This window comes from Cetorhinus maximus, chromosome 13 (assembly GCF_964194155.1).
Source record: "Cetorhinus maximus chromosome 13, sCetMax3.hap1.1, whole genome shotgun sequence".
NCBI classification, from domain to species: Eukaryota; Metazoa; Chordata; class Chondrichthyes; order Lamniformes; family Cetorhinidae; genus Cetorhinus; species Cetorhinus maximus.
Window position 1 is genome coordinate 113,649,069 of NC_135891.1, and position 19,317 is coordinate 113,668,385.

At 45.1% G+C, this 19,317-nt stretch overlaps 1 protein-coding gene across 1 annotated transcript in view; it reads right to left on the minus strand.

Annotated features, from left to right (window-relative positions):
- LOC144688967 (CUGBP Elav-like family member 4) overlaps positions 1-19,317 on the minus strand; it is a 433,573-nt gene that overhangs the window by 269,059 nt on the left and 145,197 nt on the right. The gene's annotated exons all lie outside the window — the stretch shown is intronic.

The window sequence follows — 19,317 nt, forward strand, 5'->3', positions numbered from 1 at the left end:
TACGCTGCGCAAAATGTACGAGATCAGTTGATGGACTTGCATTCTCTTGCAAGTGTAATGCTACAGCTCCCTTGAAACTGCCAATTTTCTTGAAATATACAGGATATTTCGATGTTAGGTCATGAACTGAGGTGATTGGAGTAATTTCTGAGATTGATCTGCCAAGTGATGTCTAACAAATTCCATGGATTGTCACTAGTGTGAGGTCATAGCATGTCAGTAGACCTGCAATCACCGGGCCTTTAATCTCCACGATGTAGAACCAGGAGGATTGATTGTACTAGCACTCCAGGACTATGGATCCTGCACATGGAATTAGTGAGCCATTGTACATTGAAAAGCTAGGCAGTAGTAGATTTCGTCATTGTCTTCCACATCTGTGGATACACGTCTTTTAGAATCCACAGAAGTATGTTGGCAGTTGCCTCTGTGTCAACCTTGGCTAATAAAGAGTAATTGCCAACTTTCTTAGGGCAGATCATTTGAATCTTTGCAAATACTTCGGATGGTGTGACAGTGTCTGCATCTTCCACGAGACTGACGGTGTGAACTTGGAGGTCTTCGTCTCGTCGTGCATATTACGGTCATTTTCTGGTTTGTCAATCACCTCATGTATACGTTTCTGATGAGATACCGGATGGTCAGTCTTATTGCTTGAAGATACCCATCGTCATAGTCTGTTTGGGTCAGTGCTCGGCTCTTTGTAGCTGCATCAGCCTTTGCTCTAGTGCACTGCTACTGCCAGTGGCCCTTTCTGCCACATGCCTTGCAGAATAGGTTGAAAGATGAGCATTTCTTTGGTGCATGTAGAAGGCCACACCCTCCACATGTCTTGCTAGGTTTAGGTGTTCTAGTGAGTGCGTCAACAATTGGGGTTGAACTTAGGGCCTGTAAGCTTTGTCGACCTGTGAAGATCACTTCATACTTACATCCATCCTTGAGTAGCTCTTTGATGCTATATGTTTTGGGTTTGTCTCGCAGATCTTTCTGGATTTCTTCCATGGGAATGGACGCGATCACCAACTCAACAATTCTGTCTGCTCGCTCTGTGTTTGAAATATCGCAGTGCATACACTTTTCTCTGCATCTGCTGACGAAGTGGTCTATGGATTCTGTAGGCTGTTGTCGAAATGACATGAACATTGGTCAATGAATACGGAAGTTTAACCTGATTCTGAATCGGTCTTCCAATGTAGTCCAGATCTTCTGAGGATCCTTCAGCTCTTCTGCTTTTAATCCTGACGAGTTCAGCCTGTGTGGATCTTCAGTCCCGATTGCTAGGCAATTTTTTATGGCTTGCTTGTTTGGTTCAGACACACCTGAATCAAGAAACCATAGCTCCGTATGCTGTTTAAACATTTTGAATTTGGATAGGAGGGCAGCTGCATCCCAATTAAAACTGGGGAATTTTGTGGACATTTTGACAATATCTCTTTGACCTTCCTTCTCCTGTAGTACCTGGGCTGAGTTGCTCTAGCCACTTGTGTGTGCTTTTCCAAAGCTCCGCCCGTTATAACTAGAATCTTCTCTGGCCCAATTTTTATGACAGTCTTTGTGTTGTGCGTTCTTTTTTGTTTGACTCTCCCTTGCTCACTATCAATCCAACCCACACCCTGATCACTCACCTTTCCCGTCTGAGCTAACCCAATGCTGGTCCTCTCGATACGCTCTCCCACTCACCGAATTGACAGGCTATGTGCTGCAGTCTCACCACGAGGGATCCGTCTGCTTACCAGTTCTTTATCTGAGCTTCAAAGCTTTCCTGCGCCGTCACCACATTGCAGTTTCAACACTCCCCAAAACTATGAACTCATTGAAACATTTGACCGAAACATCGAGAGTCGTCTCATGCCATGTGGCATGATCTAAGACTGTTCACCATGTCATAACTGTACTTAATCGCACTGCTGTGCTGTTTGACCACCGCTGAACATCGTGTTGTGTTTTTGTAATGATATAAAGGCATCAATCACTTACAAGGAATTGTGTAAATACGTTGTGGGCTCATTTATTTAAACTAGGCACATGAGAACATTTATGCATGGATAGAAAGCCTGATGACACCAGAGCTGTGCTGTGTTCTGTTCATAGACAAAAGTGAAACTGAGACTGGATCACATGACACACTCCCTTTCGCATGATGGTACGCTGCTATCCCTTAAAGGCATATTACAACAGATTTGATCAATGTTTGAGATATTAAGGGTAACAGGCAGAGAGAAACTATTTCTACCAGTTGGGAAGTCAAGAATGGTTGGGGGGGGTGGACGACTAGGCGGTGGGCGCTGGGAGGTTGTCTAAAAGTTAGAGCTAGACCTTACAGTAGTGAAATTAGGCAACATTTCTATACACAAAGGGTGGTAAAAGTTTGGAACTCTCTTCTGCAAATACCAATTGATGCTAGATCAATGGTTGATTTTAAATCTGAGATTGATAGATTTGTGTTAACCAGAGGTGTTAAGGGATATGGGGCAAAGGCAGGGATATGAAGTTGGGTCAAATTCAGCCATGATCTCATTGAATGGTTGAGCAGGCTCGAGGGGCTAAATGGCCTCCTCCTGTTCCTACGTTCCTCTGCAACATTTCTTCCACACCTAAAGAAAGCCACAATAACTGGGCATTTATATCACTGTTGATCATGGGATGTTGCTGGTAGAAAATGGATTCCAGGCTTGCCAACGCCCCCAACAATTAGTGCACTCTAAACTAATTCTTTCAGGTGTCCTGATGACAGAATATGGAATAAGTGGCAAGTCTGTACAGCTCCATCTTTCAAAAAACAGAATGCTGAGGGTAGATGTGGAGAAGATGTTTCTACTTGTGGAGAAGCCCAAAACTAGGGCCAGAATCTTCGTGTCGGCGTGCGGGGGCGGACCCTGCTCACCGACATGTAAAATGACGCGCGGTGACGTTGGGCGTGTGTCCCCACATCACAGCGCGTCATTCAGATCTTCAGTTCGGCGGGAGCGCACCAGAGTTGGCTGCCCGTCTGTCAAAGGCCTATTAAGGCCATTTAAGTATCAATTAAAATAATTAACAGAGCTGCCCGTCCAACCTTAAGGTTGGCGGGGGGCAGGCGAAGAGCCCAGGCGGCCTTCGCATTTATCATGAAACCTCATCCACGGGCGGGATGACTTTTCATGAAGGTTTTTAAACTTTAATTAAAATTTTGAATAAAATTCATAGACATGTCCCAGCTCATGTGACACTGTCACGTGAAAGGGACATGTCTTAAAAGCTTTTTTTCTTCTTTATTTAAATTTTTCAAAATTAAACTAATCTCCCTGACACAGCTCTGTGCCTCAGGGAGATTTCATGCGCGGAAGAGAGCAGGCCCCGACTCAGCCTCCTTTCCCGCCCGCACAGGGAGTGCTCAGTGCTTCCGGGTGCGCGTCATGCTGGGCGGGCCTTAATTGGCCCGCCCTCCTAAAATGGCGGCGCGCAGCCAATCGCGGGTGGCGATCGGCTGAGCGCCCACCCACGCCCGCTCCCACCCAGCCCGCCCGACAGGGAGAAAATTCTCCCCTAGGAACCAGGTAGATAAAAGTGTCACTAATAAATCTAATAAGGAATTCAGGAGAAATGTGGAACTCGCTACCACATGCAGTAGTTGAGGTGAATAGTATATATGCATTTCAGGGAATGCTAGAAAAGCTGATGAGGGAGAAAGGAACGGAAGACTCTGTTGATGGGCTTGGATGAAGAGGAGTGGGAGGAGAGTCTTATAGAGCATCAATACCAGCATAGACAAATTTGGTCAAATAGCCTGTTTCTGTGCTGTAAATACTGTTCTTTGTAATTCTATACAAGATCTATTGGCAGAATTTAACATTCGGCATGCGGGGGCAGGCCTGACACGCCGGAACATAAAATGACGCACCATGATGTTGGGTGTGTATCCCGACGTCATCGCGCTGCCTCGTGATATTTCATTCGGCGGGCGCGCGCCAGAGTCAGTTGTGCGCCCACCGCTCATTGAAAGGCCTATTAAGGCCATTAACACACTCTGCAACCACCCGCACCCGCTCCCACCGAGCCCGCCCAACGCATTGAAAATCCAGGCCTATGTATTCTTTTATTTATAGATCCCACCTCTCCCTCTGTGTTGACAACCTCATCGGATGCTATATAAATGCAGGTTGATTTTTTTTTCCTCAAAATTTGTTTTGCAACATATCACGGTGACAATGGTGCCAATACTGAGTCTGGTCATGAGCCTTCCAACCTAACGGTTGGCGGGCAAGGAAAAAGGCCAAGCGGCCTTTACGTATTTTCAGAAACCTCATCCACAAGCGGGATGAGGTCTCCTAAAGCTAATACTGATTATATAAAAACTTTATTTTGAAATTTAAAACATGTCCGAGCTCATTTAACACAGTCAGACGAGGGGTCATGTTTCATTAAATTTTTTTATGTTTGTAATAATGTCTTTAAAAAGCGCTTCAATCTCCCTGAGGCCGCTCTGTGCCTTAGGGAGATTGAAGCGCTCTTTCGCATACACGCACAAAAGAGCGCTGGACCCAACTCTCCCTCCTCCCCCCCGCCCGCCCACACAGGTAGCACTGCTACCGCTCACGATCCACGCTGGGTGGGCCTTAATTGTCCCGCCCGTGTGAAATTGCGGTGCTGAGCCGATCACGGGCGGCAGTCGCCTCTGCGACCACCCACGCCCGCCTGACGCACTGAAAATCCTGGCCTATGTATTCTTTTATTTATAGATCCCACCTCTCCCTCTGTGTTGACAACCTCGTCGGATGCTATATAAATGCAGGTTGATTTTTTTTTCCCGAAATTTGTTTTGCAACATAACATGGTGACAATGGTGCCAATACTGAGTCTGGTCATGTGCCTTCCAGGAGCTTTTTCAAATGCTTGTGCCTTAAACTTAATTGTGGTCTTCTAAACATTTAACTGGAAGGCATGAAAAGCAAAGAACTGGAAAAAGCATTGCATAAATCATAGGCACATGATTAAATCCTGACTGCTGGCAACAGAGGAATGTTATAAATCATGAGGGGGAATTTTCCTGGATCTGAGACGACCTGCATTTGGACCATTGGGGCAGGGGAAATATTGGACAATCAGGTGGGTCATTTGCATGCAAAATAAAAGTATGCTTTGCCATTTTTCATCAAGGCTGCGCCACATTATACTTTTGCTTTAATGCCATCTTTCCTCTATCAAGGCTGTCTTCAACGTGACCACCTTCAGCTGGGAAAGTGGACAAATAAAGTCACCAATAATTCGCTGTTTGCTCAGTAGACCAGAAAATGTGTGTTGAGGATGCAGGTGGTGGGGGAGATATAGAGTCAGAGTTCTTCACCGCTCTTCTTTTTAGGGGAAATGGTGGTGCACATAGTGGTAATGGCACTGGACCAATAATCCAGAAGCTCAGGTGGTGGTTCAAATCCCACCATGGCAGCTGGTGGAATTTAAATTCAATTAATAAACCTGGGATCGAAACCTAGGCCAGGATTTTCAGCTTGGCATGCGCCCAACATGCCCAAGTGTGAAATAGTGCGCAATGACATCAGGCGAGCATCCCGATGTCATCGCGCACTTGTGCGATATTTCGGTCAGCGGGCGCAGGCGAGAGTCGGCAGCATACCCGCTGACAATTTAGAAGCCTATTAAGGCCCTTAAGCAGTAATTAAGTAGGATTTTTCGCTGCCCGTCCAACATTACGCTTTTACGAAATCGCGGTCAAGGCCTAATCGCGGGTGGTGGACTGTTTCGCCACCGCTCCCGGGCCCGCTCGCCGCATCTGCCCGACGAGGGGAAAATTCTGTCCCTAGTCTCAGTAATGACAACTATGATAACTATCATCAATTATTGTAAAACTCATCCGGTTCACTAACGCCCTTTAGGGAAGGAAATCTGCCGTCCTTACCTGGTCTGGCCTACATGTGACCCCAGGCCCACAGCAATGGGGTTGGCTCTTAACTGTTCTCTGAAATATTCAGTTCAAGAGCGGCTAGGAATGGGTAACAAATGCTGGCTTTGCCAGCGACACCCAAATCCCACGAAAAATAAAGAAAATAAATTTTCAAAGTTGAAATGATCCAAGCTGACAGAAAACATCACCACCCCACAGCTGCATGTTGGGTAGCAATGGGGAGGTGGTGGCTGAATGGTATTGTTACCAAACTAGCACTCCATATACCCAGTGTAATGCTCTAAGAATCCAGGTTCAAATCCCATCACAGCAATTGAATTGAATTCAATTTAAATTAAAAGTTATTGCAGGTTGTTAAAAACCCATCTAGGTTCAATGAATAATTAAAAATGGCGGTGGGGTTTGAGCAACCTGCCATGGGTCAAACAAGCATTGTGTTCAACAGCCACAATACAAGGTCAGTCAAGCAACACCCTTTACAGTTCTTTGGGGTAGTAGAGATTTAAAGCATAAAACAGCCTAGACAAAGCAATAATAAGTATTCTCACATGTATTGTGTCACAACCTAACTGGGAAAAGTTCTGTAAGATGGCCAAGCACCAGGACGATTTCTCTCTGTGCCTCCTACAATGGTTGCCATTTGCTGCGGCTTTAAGCACTCCAAGCCTGAATCTCTCAGAGAAGTAGGATTGTCAATTAAGTGGAAGTGAAAATGTCAGATGAGACTGCTGGCAGCCCTGTGATATCGTGTTCCCATTCAGTGAGTCAGCTATCTTCTACTCACACACGCTGTCCCCAGCTGAGGTACATAACTCATTTACCAGGCAAACTGCACTGCAAACAGAAAAAAAGACCTACTGACATTTTGCAGAATAGCTGTGGTCAGCCCAGTGGGTGCATAAAGGAGATGGATTCACAGGCATTTGGAAAAAAAAAACACTGGCTAATAATTGTCTAGTCATTGAGGATGAAGAGGGACAGTTTGAAAGTAACAGGATGCTTACCCTGTAGTAGATAAAAACTGATATCTGGTTCACACTAAATTTATGTCCCATTTTAATTTAGACTAGCACAACTAGGGTTGCAAACTCTGTTTGTACATATTCCTGAGGGCTTTATCGCAGTCATCCACCTCCAACTGCCCTGCCAGGTTAAACAGTCCTTTTCCCCACCTCGAAACACATACAGGCCGAATATCCTTTATCGATAAATCCAAAAAATGCACTTTTTTTTGAACATCACTGACCTTTAGCACAGGAAGTCTAGTTGTTTGTCTGCTCTGTTTACCTTGTGATTTTTGTGGTGAACATATCAAAAAAAAACTTATTACAGATGCCCTGTATTTATTATTCAAAGATACACCTTACTCTTCTAGTCATTTGATTTATTTTAGACCATGGCTAGCCTAGGCTTATGCTAATGCAATGTAAGTTTATATGTGATCCAAAATCTGAAATTACCTGAAACCCAAAATGCTCTAACGCTCTAAGGGTTTCGGATAAAGGATACTCAACCTGTAGTTATAAAAATATTCAAGAGACTATCACAAAGAGAATTTGTATGTTTCCTTTCACTAGCCACGATCAGTATGTTTGTGTAAGAGGGGCGTGCTTTCTTACCCTCGGTGTGTGTATCCCAATTAAATGATTCCGGCAGCAAGCTGTTACAACTTTAACTTTTTTTGGGCAGGAAGGAGGCGATGGCGCAGTTGTATTGTCGCTGGACCTAGTAATCCAGAAACCCATGGTAACACACACATCCCATGAATTAAATTTTTAAAAGCTTAAAAATAAAGGTTATTTATTCTCACTGACTTAACCCAAAATAGCGCAATGTTTCACTCACTCGTCTCACACAAATAAAGATTAGATACAGGCGAAGATAATATATTGTTACAGCTTATAATCATCTCAATCTCTTTTGTGGCAGGCCTATAGTTTCTTGGATGAAACCATTGGTTCAGTTGAAGTGCAGATCTTGTAAAACGAAGGGTTCTCAGCAGGCTGTGATGTTTCTTATGGTTGCATTTCCAGAAGGTTGATTCTCAGGTGAATTCAAAGTTGGAACAGGTTGGAGGAGTCCTCTTCTTGTGATTACCCATTGACAAGGTGTCGCTGTTGATTGCCTTGGCTGCTTGATGGCTTGTGGCTAATTCATTGGCTTTTGGTGGAGCTGTTTCTACGGCCAGAATTTTCTGCCTGCCCCAATGGCTCCTGCAATTGGTGTCGTCGAGAAGGGAGTTCCAGGATTTTGACCCTGCAACAGTGAAGAAACGGCGATATAGTTCCAAGTCATGGTGGGGTGTGACTTGTAGGGTAAATTGCGGGTGGTGGTGTTCCCATGTGTCTGCTGCCCTTGTCCGTCCACATTGTAGAGTTTACTCGTTTGGAAGATGCTATCGTATGAAGCTTGGCAAATTGCTGCAGTGCATCTTGTCGATGGTCGAAACTACTGCCACTGTACGTCGATGGTGGAGGTAGTGAATATTTAAGGTGGTGGATGGGGTGTCAATCAAGTGGGCCGCTTTGTCTTGGATCGAGCATTGTTGGGTTTGCACTCATTCAGGCAAGTGGTGAGTAGTCCATCACACTCCGGATTTGTGCCTTAGAGGTGGTGGGCAGGCTTTGGGGAGTCAGAAGTTGAGTTACTCGCCACAGAATCCCCAGCGTCTAACCCGCTCTTGTAGTCACAGTATTTACATGGCTGGCCCAGTTCAGTTTTGGGTCAATGATAACCCCAAAAATTTCTCTTGTGTTTTGCTCACAGCAATGTTCTGGATCTAAATTGTTAATTCCTGAAGGCTCCAAGCCAATCCGGGAGCATTGGCAACCCTACCAGCCTTTCACAGCATAGCTCACTTTCAGTCACTACCTGCAGTTACCTTCAGTTAGGCACAGATGGCCTTGGGTGGACACAACAGCAATTTTTTTTCCATTAGGGAAGATGGGAGAAGGGCCCAGATAGATGGTACAACACCAGAAAAAGTTGAGAAGAGTAGCGGACAAGTCAAGCTGATTCAAATACCAATAGTTAAGCAAATGTGATTAAGCACTGTTGCCAAAAGGAATGTCCAAGGTGGGTAAGGAGAGTTGCGAGATTGAGGGAGGAATTATGTGGCATTCCAACATCATCATTCATCCAAGCAGATTCTTCAAACCATCGCAGGCTTACAGAAAACATTCCACATGAGAGAAAATTATTCATAACCCATCCAACGATTAATAAACTTGGGACTATCACTTGTATATCTGTCACACCTCAAAACACTACACATTTATACATTGGCTGTCAGACCCTATTACCTGCAGATGTTTGTCTCACACTTCTACTTGATTTATGAACATGACATTTGAACCAAAGTGCTCGGCTGAAGATTATGGGAACATACAAATAAATTGCAAAGAAGGTAACCTTTCAACAAAGAGCTACTAAAGATAAATGAAAGTAATAAAACAGTCATGAGCATCTAGCAAAAAAAGGGGACAAATTAAACTGGCCCCAATTTGTACCACTTTTTAAGAAGTCCTTCGAATCGCAGAATGATTACAGCATAGAAGGAAGCCTTTTGGCCTGTTGGTGACCATGTTGGCTCTCTGCAAGAGCGACTCAGCTAGTCCCACTTGCCCACCCTTTCCCTGAAGCCCTGCAAATCTTTTCTCTTCAGATAATTATCCAATTCCCATGATTGAATCTGCCTCCACCACACTCTCACACCATGCAGTCCAGATCCTAACCACACACTATATATAAAGTCCTTTTCCCTGGAACCTTGGTTTCTCTACCAAGTTTAAGAAATTGATACAGGAAAAGCTTGTAATGTGATAAATTCATGAAAAATATAACAAAGAAAAATGATTACAGAGACAATGGCATATTTTAAATGCCTAGAACTATGTTTCTTCCTGAAGGTCTTTGCTTCTGGAATAGGCCTAAACCTGGAGTCCAGGCCCATCACTGGCAGCTACAGCTCCAAGCAAGCACCCATACATAGGATTTCTAGATTTCTTTATTGCGAACAGCAACTTAGACTTTTCACAAGAGTGTGTCAGGACTTGTGGTTTGTAAGCCCCACCTGTTGCTCGACTTTAGTGTCTCAATGGAAAGTGCCTGGAATAATGACAACTTTCAAAGAAATACTTGACGGGGGAAATGTTTGCAGGGGCATGAAGAACAGGCAGGGGCGTTGGACTAATGGATAGTTCTTTCAAAGAGCTAGTACATGCACAATGGGCCACATGGCTTCCTTTTGTTTTCTGTCATTCTATGAACAGCACACCCCACACTCCAGCGAAATTATTTTTGGGAAAAATGTAATTGAAATTTGCTATTATTTTTGCACAAGATGGAAAATGGTCATCTCTTCAATTTTTTTGGAGATACCATTTCTTGATATAGATTACTGCACTTACATATGAACATGTGCATGAACAAGGAGCAGGGATAGGCCATTCAGCCCCTCGAGCCTGCTCCGCCATTTAATAAGATCATGGCTGATCTGAAAGTAACCTGAAATCTGCATCCCACTTAAAGAATATTTATACATGACAAGGTTAACTTTAAAAATGCTGAATTTGGAAATGAATTCTCAATTTCGGTAAATTTACCCAAAATGTTTGCCAAGCTTTCAAACATTTTTTGATAATTATATGGAGAACTCAAAAGCAATGATCTATACTATTAGTCGGTTAAAAAGTGTATATAAGACAAAATGAATTTAATTAGATATAATTTTTCACTTCTAATATAAAAAAGGGTTTGCCTTAAAGGGGATGAGCAGAAAAGGGTTTCACCCCAATGAAATTCAGGGAATCATTATTTTAACGATAGGATTTAGTTATCTACCTGTAAGAAGAAAATACTATTTATTTTTCACCATACAAAATATATTTAATACACCATCCCAGGGGATGCAAGCTTCTGTCTAAATTATTTTAGTAGAGTTGTCAATGTCGCCTAATTCCACACCCCGATATCCCTCCTTTAAAACAATGTAACCTCTGATTCACCATGAGCAATCCAAGACAATACAAAAAGAAAAGACCAGTCACTGGCCTGTAGCCTAAAATTTACAACCAGTTTACTGACCTTCAGCTGGCCTCACTCCTCGCAGCTACAATTACTTAAATTCCCACAGGGAGTACGCAAAGTGCTTTAAAGGGACAGGACAATTTAGCGTCCAAACATCGCAGTCATCACGTGATGCTACGGGAGAGACATGTACAAGGAGATGTGCGCCTTAGTATTCTAAAATTGTCTCCAAATTGTCCACGAACCCAGGGTGGCTGATGCAATGAAAACTTCTCTTTAATGGCTGTAGGGTCTTAGGGGAAAATATTTTTATCGGTCCCAATGTATCTATTTTTTTAGTTCACCCTCAGCATGCGGACGTCTTTGATGGCATGGCCAGTAATTGAATTTTCAGCACAGAAACAGGCCATTTGGTTCACTAGTCCATGCTCAGCCTTGCCCAGCTCACGTTTCCCTGAGAAGTTAGTGGTGGGTCATCTCCTTTCTTGACTGCATGGGTTGCTAGACTACTTGAGGGCAGTCAGGAGTCAACCACGTTGGTGTGGGAATGGAGTCACTTACAGGCCAGACCAGGTAATGCCACAGGTTCCCTTCCCTAAAAGGCATGAGTGAGCTAGTTGGATTTTAACAACAATCAACTTTTCCCATGACCAGCTTTTCATTTACAATTCTTTTTACACGAACTGCAGCGGTTCAAGAAGGCAGCTCACCACCACCACCCTCTCGAGGGCAACTAGGGATGGGCAATAAATGCTGGCCCAGCCAGCGAAGCCCACATCCTGTGAATGAATTTAAAAAATTACAACTAATACATTAAAGTGTTCAAAGGAAATTTAAGAAATGCTTTTTTCAAATACTTCAATTAGATTAAAATTCCCAAATTGGTAGGATTTGAACTCATAAGGGAGAATTCCGCCCCCCCCGCCTCCCCATATCGGGGAGGGTTGTGTGGGGATGGGCAGGAGTGGGCGCGAACCTGATCGGCGCTCCCAATCGGGTCCGCGCTGCCATTTTACATGGACTGGCCAATTAAGGCCCGCCAGTGTGACGCGCACCCGGAAGCGCTGAGCGCTCCCTGTGCGGGCGGGGGGCAGGGTTCCCTGAGTCGGGGCCTGCGCTCTTTCGAGCATTTAGCTAAAGTTTTAAATATCTAAATAAAGAAAATTTAAAAATTTAAGACATGTCCCCTCATGTGACAGTATCACATGACCTGGGACATGTCAATGAATTTTTAAAAATTTTTTATTCAATTTATAAACACTTCATGAAACCTCATCCCGCCCGTGGATGAGGTTCCATGAAAAACGCGAAGGCCGCCTGGGCTCTTCGCCTGCCCCCCGCCAACCTTAAGGTTGGACGGGCAGCTCAGTTTATTAGCTTAATTAGTTTTTAACAGACCTTAATAGGCCTTTGACGGTTTGGCGGGCGCGGAGCCGAGTTGGCTGAGCGCTCGCTGAACTGAAAATCTAAATGACGCGCGGTGACGTCAGGACGCCCGCCCAACGTCACCGCATGTCATTTTACACCTCGGCGAGTGGGCCTTGCCCCTGCTCGCCAAGCAAAAAATTCAGGCCATATTCTCTGGATATTTGGCCCAGCAACATAACCACAATGCTGCTATTCCTCTTACCTCCTTCAGCCCTACAACCCACCAAGATGCCGGCTCCTACAATTCTGGCATCTTCTATATCCCCAATTTTAATCCGTTCGTCATTGCTGGCCATACCTTCAGCCCCAAGCTCTGGATCGCCTCCTTAAACCTCTCCGTCAGTTCTCCATTTCCAAGGGCAGCCCACCCATCCAACTTACCCCTCCCCATCTCCAAGTGCTAGTTAATCCCTTTCCTTCATTCCTGCTCACAATTTGAGGACTACATGTCTACTTTCAATATGAACCTTCGCTTTGGTTAGCTGTAGAAAAAGGGGCAGCACCTTACTGGGGTCACACCAGCTGTGATGAAGGGCTTTACCACTCCCTCCCCCCCCCCACCCAACTTCGCCCAAAAAAAAACTTCCATTTATATGGCGCCTCTAACATAGTAAAATATCCCCAAGGCACATCATAGATACACTGACAAAATTTGAAACCCTGTCACATAAGGGGATATTAGGCCAGATGACCAAAAGCTTGGTTAAAGATGTAGGTTTAAAGGAGTGTCTTAAAGGAGGAAAGGTGGAGAGATGCAGCAGTTTAGAGAGAGAAATCCAGAGCCTCGGGCCCTGGTTACTGCAGCAACAGCTGCCAACGTTGGAGCGATAAACATCGGGGATGTGCAAGGGGCTAGAATTGGAAGAGCTCAGGGATCTCAGAGGACTATAGGGCTGGAAGAGATTACAGAGATAGTGAGCGGCGAGGCCATTAATCTATATTTTCCCTTTCAGCTGATCGCCTTTGCTGAGCATGTTCAAGGATTACAGTAAATTATTGAGAAACTGGCCTTTGAAAAAGTAAATAGAGCTCTAATGTAGTTGGGCAGCAAGTGTAGGTACTTTAACCCTCAAATAACCTTGAAAGTCACAAACAGGCTGTTAGAGCCTGAATAATAACAACTTGTGCGATCACTCTTATTATCATTATACGTAAATTTGCAACTTGCCTCGTCTGTGGGGAACACTGGCGTTGTGAATTAGCCCCATTATATTTTTTTATTTTCTGAAACTTTACCAGTTTCTGAAACGGGTGGAACACCCTTAAGGTCAGTTTTATTTAAGAACAGCAAATTGAAAATCTACCCATGATATCTTTAGCGGTATGTAATAATTCTCTGAAGAAAACTCCATTAGAAAAGAAGACTTGAGTTTGTTTAATGCTTTTCTCGATCACAGATGTCTCAAAGTGCTTTACAGCCAATAAAATACTTGCGAAATGCAGTCACTGTTGGAATGTAAGAAATGCGGCAGCCAAATTGCAGACCATAAACTCCCACAAACAGCAATGTGATAATGACCAGATCATTTGTTTTTTGTTATGTTGACTGAGGGATAAATATTGGCCAGGACACTGGGGATAAACTCCCACAATCCCTTCTGCGAAATAGTGCCATGGGATCTTTTACCTCCACCTGAGAAAACGGATGAGGCCTCGGTTTAATGCCTTATCTGAAAAACAGCACTTCCTACAGTGCAGCACTCACTCAGTACTGTACTGGAGTGTTAGTCTTGAGTTCTGTGCTCAAGCCCTGGAGTGAGACTTGAACTCAGAATCTTGTGACTCAGGGTGACAGTGCCAACTGGACCATTTCCGCAACCTTTTGACATCCCAAAGAACTTTACAGCCAATGGCATACTTCTGAAGTAAAGTCACATTTTTAATGAAGGAAATGCAGCAGCAAATTTGCACACAGCAAGCTCCCACAAACAGCAACAAGATGGCAACCAAATAAAAACAGAATTACCTGGAAAAACTCAGCAGGTCTGGCAGCATCGGTGGAGAAGAAAAGAGTTGACCTTTCGAATCCTCATGACCCTTCAGCAGAACTGAGTAAAGTTAGGAGAGGGGTGAAATATAAGCTGGTTTAAGGTGGGGGGGGTGGGGAGAGAAGTTGGGGGGTGGTGGTTGTAGGAACAAGCAAGCAATGATAGGAGCAGATAATCAAAAGATATCACAGACAAAAGGAACAAAGAGGTGTTGAAGGTGGTGATATTATCTTAGAAAATGGCAACCAAATAATCTGTATTAGTGATGTGGGGAGGAGCATCAATGATGGCCAGGACACCGGGGAGAACTCCCCTGCTCTTTTTCAAATAATGTCATGGGATTTTTTTGCCTATCCTTGTGAAGTCAAATGGGGCTTTGGTTTTATATTTCATCTATAAAACAGCAGCTCCAATAGCGTGGCACCCCCTCAATACTGCACTAGTCAGTTGCAATTAGATTTTGTGCTCAGGTCTCTATGGTGGGGCCTGAACTAAAAACTTTCTGAGTCAAGGGCAAGAGTTCTAACCACTGAGCACGGCTGACACCTTCACAGGACTGAACCACCTACACTGCTTCGCACCATGTAATTTTCTGCACAGCAAGATCCCACAAACAGCAAGAAAATGAATGGCCTCTTATTCTACTTTGGCATCATTGGTTACGGGACAAGTATTGACCAAGAGCACGGCAAGGAAAATACCCAGCCCTTTTGGCGACTAATGAAGACGAGGACCTAAGGTTCATGAATCAACTGAAGGACAGCACCTCCAACAATGCAGCATTTCCTCAGTGCTGCACTGGACTAGCAGTTTGTGAAGTGGTGAATTTGGTGATTTGATAATAGTTCTTTTCTCTTAGTATTTATCACCTAATGCACTGGCATTTAGTAAAAGAATTAGAGTGAAAATTACTGTTCATATTTTTTTTAACAAAAATCAGCTTCCTGCACAGGCTAATCCCCCTACAATTTACACTGCATTACAAGGCTGCCTTTGTGTCTCCAGCACTCAGCTTCAAATCCAGCCTGTGCCAGTGAGATGAAAACTTTCCCATTCTACTGCCTCAGAGGGTTCAAACCCTGTGTGTTGTTTGTGCAGTCTCAGCTCAGTTCCAAAGGGACATGAGGGCACACAGCACAAAACTATCCGCTAAGCTGGTAGAGGGACCACTGCATTGACAATCGTGCTCAGAACAAACTGAGATATGATTCCTCTTTCGTTCTGATGAAGAATCATACGGACTCGAAACGTTAACTTTGTCTTCCTCTCCACAGATGCTGTCAGATCTGCTGAGTTTTTCTAGCAATTTTGGTTTGTGTTTCAGGTTTGCAGCATCCACAGTATTTTGCTTTTATCTTAGTGTTTAATTGACTGCCACTTCTCTTCCAGGAATGCCTACCGTGAAGAAGTACCTGCTCCTCTCTCCGACAGGATTTCCGTATCTCTCTTTTGCCCTGTTCACCTTCATTGCTTTCCATTTCTCTCCTGGTGTTTGACAAGGTATTTACTAAAACTCACTTTCACAGCCATATTTCCTTCCTCAGTGACTGTCTCCGTCTCCGATTTACCCCACGTGGATTCCAACTGAAGTTCCATCCCTCATGTTTCGAACCCACCCAGGATTACAGGTATCTCCGGGACATTCAATACTCCTCGGACTGCTGTTCTCATCACATCCTGAGATCCACACTCAGTGCCATGCGCCGCCATCTGAATACACTCGACCTCTCCCTCCAGCAGCACCGATTCACCCTATCTCTAAGCTGTCCTTGCGCCCATTTTCATTTTATTCTTCGTCTCATCCGACGCCTCAACAAGAAACTTTGTCTCTTTCTTTCAGGTGTAAAGGAACACAAGCTCCAACAACTCATCAACATCAACACCCATCCAGGACCCTCCACCCCTGCCCATCCCTCTGACCCCATCCTGTCTTCCAATCCCAGCCCCGGCCGTGTATTCACTATACCCCCTGACCTTCCCCTCTCCGATGCTGAATGTTCAGTGCTCAGCAAATGATTCAGTTTCATACCCTCAATGAATCCCGGGCTCAGCACGATGCTGAACTCTTCTTCCGCCGCCTTCGTCTCCGTGCTCACTTCTTTGGGCAGGAGTCCTCTCCCCGTTCAACGTATCCTTTTACCCGCCTCCAATATTCTCCCACCACCTGGACCCCTCCCTCTGGATTCTCACCTTCTCTTGATCTTTTCATTGAGAACTGTCGGAGTGACATCAGTCGTTTCAATTTCTCTGCTCCTCTCACCCACCCTAACCTGTCTCTTTCTGAACTTGCCGCACTCTGTTCTCTCAGGTCCAACCCTGGCATTGTCATCAAACCTGCTGACAAGGGTGGTGCTGTTGTTGTCTGGCGCACTGACCTCTACCTCGCAGAGGCTGAGCGCCAACTCGCAGACACTTCCTCCTACCTCCCCCTGGACCATGACCCCACCACTGAACATCAAACCATTCTTTTCAGGACTGTCGCTGACCTCATCTCCTCTGGCAATCTTCCTTCCACAGCTTCCAACCTCATAGACTCCCAACCTCGGACAGCCCGCTTCTACCTCCGACTGAAAATCCACAAACAGGACTGTCCCGCCAGACCGATCGTGTCAGCCTGTTCCTGCCCCACGGAACTCATTTCTTGCTATCTTGACTCCATTCTCTCTCTCCTTGACAAGTCTCTTCCCACCTACATCCGCGATTCCTCTGACACCCTACATCATATCAACAATTTCCAGTTCCCTGGCCCAACCGCCTCCTCTTCACCATGGACATCCAATCCCTCTGTACCTCCACCCCCCCACCAGGATGGTCTGAGGGCTCTCCGCTTCTTCATTGAACAGAGGCCCGAACAATCCTCATCCACTACCACTCTCCTCCGTCTGGCTGAACTTGTTCTCTCACTGAACAATTTCTCCTTTAACTTGTCTCACTTCCTCCAAATAAAAGGTGTGGCCATGGGTACCCGCATGAGCTCCAGTTATGCCTGTCTCTTTATGGGGTATGTGGAACATTCCTTGTTCCAGTCATACTCAGGCCCTCTCCCACAACTCTTTCTCCAGTACATCGATGACTGCTTTGGTGCCACTTTATGCTCTCGTCTGGACCTGGAAAAATTTATTAACTTTGCTTCCAATTTCCACCCCTCCATCATTTTCACATGGTCCATCACTGACACTTCCCTTCTCTTCCTTGACCTCTCTGACTCAATTTCTGGTGATAGACTATCCACCAATATTCATTACAAGCCCACCGACTCCCAGTTACCTTGACTACAGCTCCTCACACCCTGCTTCCTGTAAGGACTCCATCCCATTCTCTCAGTTCCTTCACCTCCGTTGCATCTGTCCTGATGATGCCACTTTCCAAAACAGTTCTTCTGACATGTCTTCCTTCTTCCTTAACTAAGGTTTTCTACCCATGGTGGTTGGCAGGGCCCTCAACCGTGTCAGCCCATCTCCCGCGCATCTACCCTCACACCTTCCTCTCCCTCCCAGAACCATGATAGGGTCCCCCTTGTCCCCAATTATCACCCCACCAGCCTCTGCATTCAAAGGATCATCCTCCGCCATTTCCGCCAACTCCAGCATGATGCCACCACCAAATACATCTTCCCTCCACCCCCCCAGTCGGTATTCCGTAGGAACTGTTCCCTCCGGGACACCAAGGTCCACTCCTCCATCACCCCCTACACCTCAACCTCCTCCCACGGCACCTTCCCATGCAACCGCAGAAGGTGCAACACCTGCTCCTTTACTTCCCCCCTCCTCACCGTCCAAAGGCCCAAACACTCCTTTCAAGTGAAGCAGCATTTCACTTGCACTTCCCTCAATTTAGTCTACTGCATTCGCTGCTCCCAATGCGGTTTCCTCTACATTGGAGAGACCAAACGCAGACTGGGTGACCGCTTTGCGGAACACCTTCGGTCCATCCGCAAGAATGACCCAGGCCTTCCTGTCACTTGCCATTTCAACACCCCACCCTGCTCTCATGCCCACATGTCCGTCCTTGGCCTGCTGCAATGTTCCAGTGAAGCTCAACACAAACTGGTGGAACAGCACCTCGTCTTCTGACTAGGCATTTTACAGCCTTCCGGACTGAATATTGAGTTCAACAACTTCAGATCATGAACTCTCTCCTCCATCCCCACCCCCTTTTTGATCCCCCTTTTTTCTAATATTATTTTTTTTTTATATATATATATATATTTCTTTTCCCACGTATTTCTATTATTATTTTTAAAAGTTATTTCCATCCATTGTTTTATCTCCATCTTTTAGCCTATTTTGATCCCTTCCCCCCACCCCACCCCCACTAGGGCCATCTGTCACATGCTCATCCTGCTTTCCACAATTAATGTCCCCATTAGCACATCCTTTAGCTAATATCACCACCGTCAACATCCCTTTGTCCTTTTGTCTATGACATCTTTGGCAATCTCTCCTTTGCCTCCACCTATCACTGGCCCTCTATCCAGCTCCACCTGCCCCACCCCCTTCAAACAGCTTATATTTCACCACATTTCTATTCCTCTTTAGTTCTGATAAAGAGTCATACGGACTCAAAACGTTAACTCTGTCTTCCTCTTCACAGATGCTGTCAGACCTGCTGAGTTTTTCCAGCAATTTTTGTTTTTGTTACAGATTTCCAGCATCCGCAGCATTTCACTTTTAGCTGAGATATGAGGCATGGAAACATCAACAAAAAACAGCAACAGACTCCACCTCGGGAGGTAGGATATGACAACCCAAAGACAGGCGACCAGCCATTGACTCTTAGCCTTTCAGGGTAATATAAAAAAAAATCATTAAAACAGGAAAGGGGAAACTTTACTCTGAATCTAACCCCACCCCCCTGCTGCACATCTGACTTGGAAATAATGAATGCCATGGGTGCCTGTCCACAATGTGATTGGGAGCTGCCTTAAGATTGTATGTCCACTGGCTCTGAATCACTCCCTTGTTTTGTTTCTAACCT